Genomic DNA, 7,574 nt, shown 5'->3' with positions numbered 1-7,574 from the left:
GCGGTCTCATTTGGAATACTGTGTGCAATTCTGGTCACCGCACCTCAAAAAGGATATTCTAGCATTGGAAAAAGTCCAGAACAGGGCAACTAGAATGATTAAAGGTTTGGAACACTTTCCCTATGAAGAAAAGTTAAAACGCTTAGGGCTCTTCAGCTTGGAGAAACGTCGACTGCGGGGTGACATGATAGAGGTTTACAAGATTATGCATGGGATGGAGAAAGTAGAGAAAGAGGTACTTTTCTCCCTTTCTCACAATACAAGAACTCATGGGCATTCGATGAAATTGCTGAGCAGTCGGGTTAGAACGAATAAAAGGAGGTACTTCTTCACCCAAAAGGTGATTAACATGTGGAATTAACTGCCACAGGTGGCGCGGCTACAAGCATAGCCAGCTTCAAGAGGGGGTTAGATACAAATATGGAGCAGAGGTCCATCAGTGGCTATTAGCCACAGTGTGTATATATACGTGTGTGTGTGTATATATATATATATATAATTTTTTTTGGCCACTGTGTGACACAGAGCGTTGGACTGGATGGGCCATTGGCCTGATCCAACATGGCTTCTCTTAAGTTCTTATGACTCTCAAGAGTCTTCTCCAGCACCACATCTCAAAAGCATCTGTTCTTCTGCGCTCGACCTTCCTTATGGTCCAACTCTTACAGCCATGCATTACTTCTGGGAATACCATCACTTTGACTATACGGACTTTTGTTGGCAGGGTGATGTCTTTCCCAGCATCGGGGTCTTCTCCAGCGAAGTCTCCCTTCTCATGTGGTGGCCAAAGTATTGGAGCTTCAGCCTCTGACCTTCCAGGGAACAGTCGGGGTTGATTTCCCTTCAGACTGACTGACTGGATCTTCTTGCAGTCCAAGGGACTCTCAAGATCCACCCAACTGAATGTCACATGAGAATGTCACATAATGTGGTTGAAAGAGCCACTGTTTGGCCAGCCCTGGTTTAGAGGTTCCCGAGCTTCTGCCTCCTAATTAGGCCTGGCTCCTTCCAACTGTGATTCTATGTCCCCCCACCTCACCCCTTAGTCAGTTTGGTGTAGTGGTTAAGTGTGTGGACTCTTATCTGGGAGAACCGGGTTTGATTCCCCACTCCTCCACTTGCAGCTGCTGGAATGGCCTTGGGTCAGCCAGAGCTCTCTTATCTGGGAGAACCGGGTTTGATTCCCTACTCCTCCACTTCCAGCTGCTGGAATGGCCTTGGGTCAGCCATAGCTCTCTTATCTGGGAGAACCGGGTTTGATTCCCCACTCCTCCACTTGCACCTGCTGAAATGGCCTTGGGTCAGCCATAGCTCTCTTATCTGGGAGAACCGGGTTTTTCCCCACTCCTCCACTTACAGCTGCTGGGATGGCCTTGGGTCAGCCAGAGCTCTGGCAGAGGTTGTCCTTGAAAGGGCAGCTGCTGTGAGAGCCCTCTCAGCCCCACCCACCTCACAGGGTGTCTGTTGTGGGGGAGGAAGGTAAAGGAGATTGTGAGCCGCTCTGAGACTCTTCCGAGTGGAGGGCGGGATATAAATCCAATCTCTTCATCTACCTCACAGGGTGTCTGTTGTGGGGGAGGAAGGGAAAGGAGATTGTGAGCTGCTCTGAGACTCTTCAGAGTGGAGGGCGGGATATAAATCCAATATCTTCATCTACCTCACAGGGTGTCTGTTGTGGGGGAGGAAGGGAAAGGAGATTGTGAGCCGCTCTGAGACTCTTCGGAGTGGAGGGCGGGATATAAATCCAATATCTTCTTCTTCTTCTTCGTCGTGATGTCTGCAGCCTGGAGAGCAGTTGTACTTCCGGGAGATCCCCAGGCCCCAGCTGGAGATTGGCAACCCATCCGATCCGGCCCGGGAAGCGCAGCAGGGACCGGGGCACTCAGAAAGCTGGCCCTTGGGCTGGATCACGGGGGCGTGGAGAGGCGCAGCCGCCCAGAGGCGCGGGGGACGGGCGCCTTCGCCACGGGCTGGGCGCAGGCAGGCAGGAAGGGGCGTGTGGACGGGGCCAGGCGGGGCCGGCTGGTTCCCCGGCTCCTCCCCGGGGCTGGCGCGCCGCCTGATGTAATTTCCGAGCCGGGTTGCCATAGGTCTGCTCGCAGCCAGGCCGGAGAAACGAAACCTTGTCGGCTTTTAAAAAGGCAGCCGCTGCTCCGGCCTTCCGCAGAGGCGATGCGCGCCATTCACACGTTGCGCGAGGAATTCAGACCCGGGAGTCGGCACACGGTAGGGTTTTGGCGGATTGCGCGTCTGGAGGGGCCGGATCCGCGTCGCTTGGGCACGCTTTTTTCCCCCCTCTCTCCCGACCCGGGGTCTTTCGATCCTCCACGTGCGATGCGTGTCGGAGACTCGGAGTCGTCTGAAGCCGGCGCCGAGAGATCCGAGCCCCTCATCCTCGGGCAGAGATCCTGAACTCAGCACTTGGGCCCGAGGCGCGCGGGACGCCGGCTGGAGGAGTGAAGACCCGGCGCTTCCCCGCCCCGCATTTTGCCCTGGCGTCTCGTGTGAACGCGGCTACCGGCTGCCGGCGGGGCAGAGCTGCTCTCCCGCCGCGGCCGGCTGCGAAACGGGACCACCTCCCTCGCGAAGCGGGCATCCCGGGGTTGCACAGGCGAGGGCAAAGTCCCCGCGACACGTGTATAGCCAGGTTGAGTTTGGAGTCGGATCGGGGCAGGCTGGGTGCCCTTTGGGCTTCCCGCGTGGCGAAAGGGAGAGCGCGCCCGCGCTTGGAGTCCTGGAGCCAGTGGCGGGGCAAAAGAGTCGTGGGAACGCGGCTGGGTGCCAACCAAAATTCCCTCTTAAGCTGCAGTCTAGTGATCAAAACTTCTACCTTGTGAGCTACTGGCATTAAAGTGGTGAGCTGCTGCATCGATTAGTGTGCTCTGTGGGGGGTAGTCGGTCATCCTTCCTGAGCTAAGACAAAAAGGTGTGAGCTGGAGGCTAAAAATCTGTGAGCTAGGTCAGGCTAACTCAAATTTGAGGGAACACTAGTGCCCAACCAATGTTCCCCCTCAGCTGTGGAGTCTTGTGAGCAAAAATTGTACTTGGTAAGTTACGGGCATTCAAGTTATGAGCTACTGGCATTAAAGTGGTGAGCTGCCCTGAGCGGAGACAAAAATGTTCCCTCTAAGCTGTGGAGTCTTGTGAGCAAATATTGCTTGTGAGTGACTGGCATTAAACTTGTGAGGTGCTGCATAAATTAGTTTGTTCTGGGGCCGTTTTTTCTGAGCCGAGACAAAAATGTGTGAGCCAGAGGCTAAAAGAAACGGTAAGCTAGCTCACACTAACTCACCTTAGCTGGAGCCTAAACAATTGTGAGCCAGCTCACACGAACTCAGCTTAACACTGGTGCCAACCCATCCTTTGCTCCGAATTCTTCCCTCGGCAGTTGAGATTGCTGGGGAAACACGGCCAGATGGACAAAACGCTCCCACCCCAGTTCCTCTCCCTGACTTTGGGGGAGCAAAAGAGAAGCATCCAACCCAGATTTTTAGAAACCAGCTGTGAAATGGAGGAGGAGAGGGGAAGAGAAATCCTTATTTTAGGAAAGGTCTGAAAGTGGCTACCGAGCGGAGGAAAAAGTGGGCACCAGAAATGCAAAGTGAGAGCAGCAGTGAAAACGCCTTGCAAATGGACGCATGAGGCTGAATCTTCTACTGAATCCTACCCTTGGTTCTATTGGGGTCAGTATTGTCTACTCAGACTGGCAGCCGCAGTCCGGGGCCTTTCCCATCACCTGTGGCTTGGTCTAGTTCACGGGTTGCTCAAACTTGCTTAACTTAAGAGCTGCACAGAATAAACATCGGATGTTTGAGAGCCGCGAGACGTGCACGTCAGATGTTTGAGAGCTGGAAAACACAAATGTCAGGTGATTGCAAACTGCAAGGGAGGAAAGAAAATACACGGCGAGGGTGAGGTAGAAAGAAAGCAACTTTAACTTTGAATGCATTCTCCAAGCTGCTGGTCGGCTGGACTTGGAGAAGTGATTTAAACAGGCAAATGCCTTCTCCGTGTTGGCGGTGGGGGCGCTGAGAGCCACACAACATGTGGTTCCCAAGCTATAGTTTGGCCGCCCCTGGTCTAGTTGAACTGGAGATGATGGTGACTTGAACCCGGGGCTCTACCACTACTGAGCTGTAGCTGCTCTCCAATCTCTCTTCCCTCCCTGTTTGCGTTCAGGCTCATCTTGTCTGCCTTGACCTTTGGCCAGACTTGGTCAAATACTAACACCGTCCAAAAGTTATTTTCTTCTCTGTGTATTCAGAGGAAGTATCCTATACCTATCTGTTTAGGCTGGCGGGGTGGGGGTGGGAAGGTTAATTGCATCTGCCGGTTGCGCAAAAATAAACAGGCGTTCTTGCAGGGCCTACAAGGCTGACATAATTCGATCCCAGGCCCGGAGATTGCTGTGGGATTCTTCGCTAGGCAGACTTTTTGTAAAAGGATTTCTGGGGGACACCTGCAGCTTTGTATCACTTGGGTTGGTCCTGGTGAAAGAGACGTAGTTTCAGGTTTCGATTGGAATTTTGGACCCATCGGGTCTTTTGTCGGCTCTCCGAAAACTGTGCGCTCCACATTCGAGTCTAGCAAGATTTCACTTTCAAGAGACAAAGATCCGTTTGTTGGATAAGGTCACGGGACCTTGAAATGCAGGAAGAACAAGGTGAAGACGTAATTAATGAAAAATTCTGGTCTCAAAGAGAATAATACGGATAGTTAACACCAGGCCTCGTTTTGCGCAGGAGCTCGAGCTGGCAGGAGAAGTAGTTTGGTGTAGTGGTTAAGTGCGTGGACTCTTATCTGGGAGAACCCGGTTTGATTACCCACTCCTTCACTTGCACCTGCTGGCATGGCCTTGGGTCAGCCAGAGCTCTCTTATCTGGGAGAACCGGGTTTGATTCCCCACTCCTCCACTTGCACCTGCTGGCATGGGCTTGGGTCAGCCACAGCTCTCTTATCTGAGCGAACCGGGTTTGATTCCCCACTCCTCCACTTGCAGCTGCTGGAATGGCCTCGGGTCACCATAGGTCTGGCAGAGGTTGTCCTTGAAAGGGCAGCTGCTGGGAGAGCCCTCTCGGCCTCACCCACCTCACAGGATGTCTGTTGTGGGGGGGAGAAGATATGGGAGATTGTAAGCCGCTCTAGTCTCTGATTCAGAGAGAGAAGGGCTGGATATAAATCTTCTCAAAGGAGCAGAGCTCCAGAACCTCTACGTTCTGGTGTGCTCTTTCTTTCCCCACCCCCAAAATACTTGTTTCTGAGCTCCACTGTTCAAATGCCCTGTGAGCGTTTTTGCTGAACTCTAATATTTGACAGATTTTCTAATATTTCCCCCCTGCAAAAAATGGGAAAATAGCCAAAACGTACAAAGCCAGAGAGATGGGAATCTTTATCGTGTCACTGTGGCCACCTAGGAGAAAGTAATTTTAAAAGTATGAGGGGGGGGCAGTGTTAGTGTGAGCTAGTTCACAATTTTTTAGCCTCTGGCTCACACATTTTTGTCTCAGCTCAGGAAAAGTGGTCCTAGAGCAAGCTAATGGATTCAGTAGCTTGCAACTTGAATGCCAGTCGCTCACAAAGTAAAATTTTTGCTCACAAGACTCTACAGCTTAGAGTGGGCATGTCAAACTCATTTGTTATGAGGGCCAGATCTGACATAAAACAGACCTGGTTGGGCCGGGCCATGTGTGTACCTATTTAAGATTAGGCACCAGAGATACAAATTTTTATAAAGAACACAGAGAAATACATTTTTTTAAAAAACTTAAAACATGCTTCAAATGTTAGCACTCATTGGGTCTTAAAGGTACTTTTTTTTGGTATTTCTCCCATGGGATCCAGGGAACCGGGCAAAGGAAGCTCTGGCTCTTTCCTTCCTTCCTTAAGGGAGGAGCCTCAGCCAATGGATGAAATAGAAGTTTTGCTCTGTAGCTCCTGTGCGATTGAGCAAGCCTGGCAAAACAAGCTGTTATGCAGAAGGAAGCAAGATATAGGCAGAAGGAAACAGATGACGGCCAGTTGCTCGGGGGCCTGATAGGAGCCCTCCGGGGTCCTGATTTGGCCCCCGAACTGCATGTTTGACACCCCTGGCTTAGAGGGAACATTGGATGGGAGGAAGGTATCATTATGACAATTCTAATTCAAGAAGCATTTTCAGGTAGATGCTGAGCTGATACAATTGAGCACATCTTCCGTTGATGTCAGGGGTGTGTGGCGTATACATACGAGCTGTGCTAATGAGCTTCAGCACCTCTGTACAAAACGACCCCTGGTTAACACCTTCAACAGGTAGGGATTCCCAGCTTTGCAAGGTAGCTTAGGCAAAAAGGCACAGTTTGGCAAATTAGTTCAGTGGAACTAGTCTTTGTTCTTTTTGATAAGGTTTGAAGGTGAGACAGTTTTGTCATCAAGTTACGCCTGACTTCTTGGAAGCCCTTGGAGTTTTCAAGGCAAGAGACGTTCAGAGGTGGCTTGCCGTTGCCTGCCTCTGCGTAGCAACCGTGTTGCATGTTCAATTATTTTCATACCTCCTGCATTAAGTAGCCTGCTTAGCAGGGAATCTCTTACTAAAACTGACGACGTTGGAGAAGAGAGTTATAACAATCCACAAAAAAGTTTGCTGAAATAAAATGGGATTAATACCTAAGGTGGGACAAGGTTTCTGTTTATTTTCACCCTCCTGCTTGACTTCCTTCTGCGTCTGGTCTCTGGGTGACTAATCAAGGCTTGAGAAATATCTGGTCCCACAGCTTTCTCTCTCTCTCCCTCCCTTTCTTTCTTTCTTTCTTTCTTTCTTTCTTTCTTTCTTTCTTTCTTTCTTTCTTTCTTTCTTTCTTTCTTTCTTTCTTTCTTTCTTTCGTTTTTAAAATTCTCTTTAATTAAACCTTTTTTAAAAAAAAAATGATATACAACAAGTTAAGTCAAACATTCACAAAATCTTAACCCTTTAAATCCCCTCTCCCCCCGACAAAAAACTACAATAACGCCTCTATGCCATTCTCCTAGGATCAGATTCAGGCAGGCAAAGTTCAAGAAGCAGATACAATACGATCAACATAAAAAGCTACAAAATAAACTCCCTACATAGAGAATACATACTGACAAGTTCAAAAGAGCTCCACTTGTAAAATGAATGGGATACCCAGAGAGAAATCTTATCATCGTCTGATATTTTTCTAAAAGCAGTGACCCTCCTTTTCTATTGCATTTTGTTGTCATTGTGTATATTTTTGTTTGTCTGTCCCCCGCCCCCCTTTCCCCTTCCCACTCCTTTTCTGGGAAGTTAGTTCTCTTTCCTAATCCTCTGCCATTCGTAATGCAGTCATAGAATTTTAGAGTTGGAAGGGACTCTAAAAGCCATCTAGTCCAACCCCTTACTCAATGCAGGATCAACTTGAAGCATCCCTGACAGATGTTTGTCCAGCTGCTGCCTGAAGCTGGCCAGTGAGGGGGAAATCACCCCCTCCTCAGGCAGCCCATTCCATTGCTGAATGACTCTTTCTGTAAATTTCCCCCCTCCAATATCCAGCCGGTACCTTCCTGCCTGTCTTTTGAACCCATAGCGATTCCTCTCC

The sequence above is a fragment of the Heteronotia binoei genome, chromosome 2, assembly GCF_032191835.1.
Source record: "Heteronotia binoei isolate CCM8104 ecotype False Entrance Well chromosome 2, APGP_CSIRO_Hbin_v1, whole genome shotgun sequence".
Taxonomy (NCBI): Eukaryota; Metazoa; Chordata; class Lepidosauria; order Squamata; family Gekkonidae; genus Heteronotia; species Heteronotia binoei.
The sequence above is the reverse complement of the archived record's forward strand: the minus strand, read 5'-3'. Positions refer to the sequence as shown.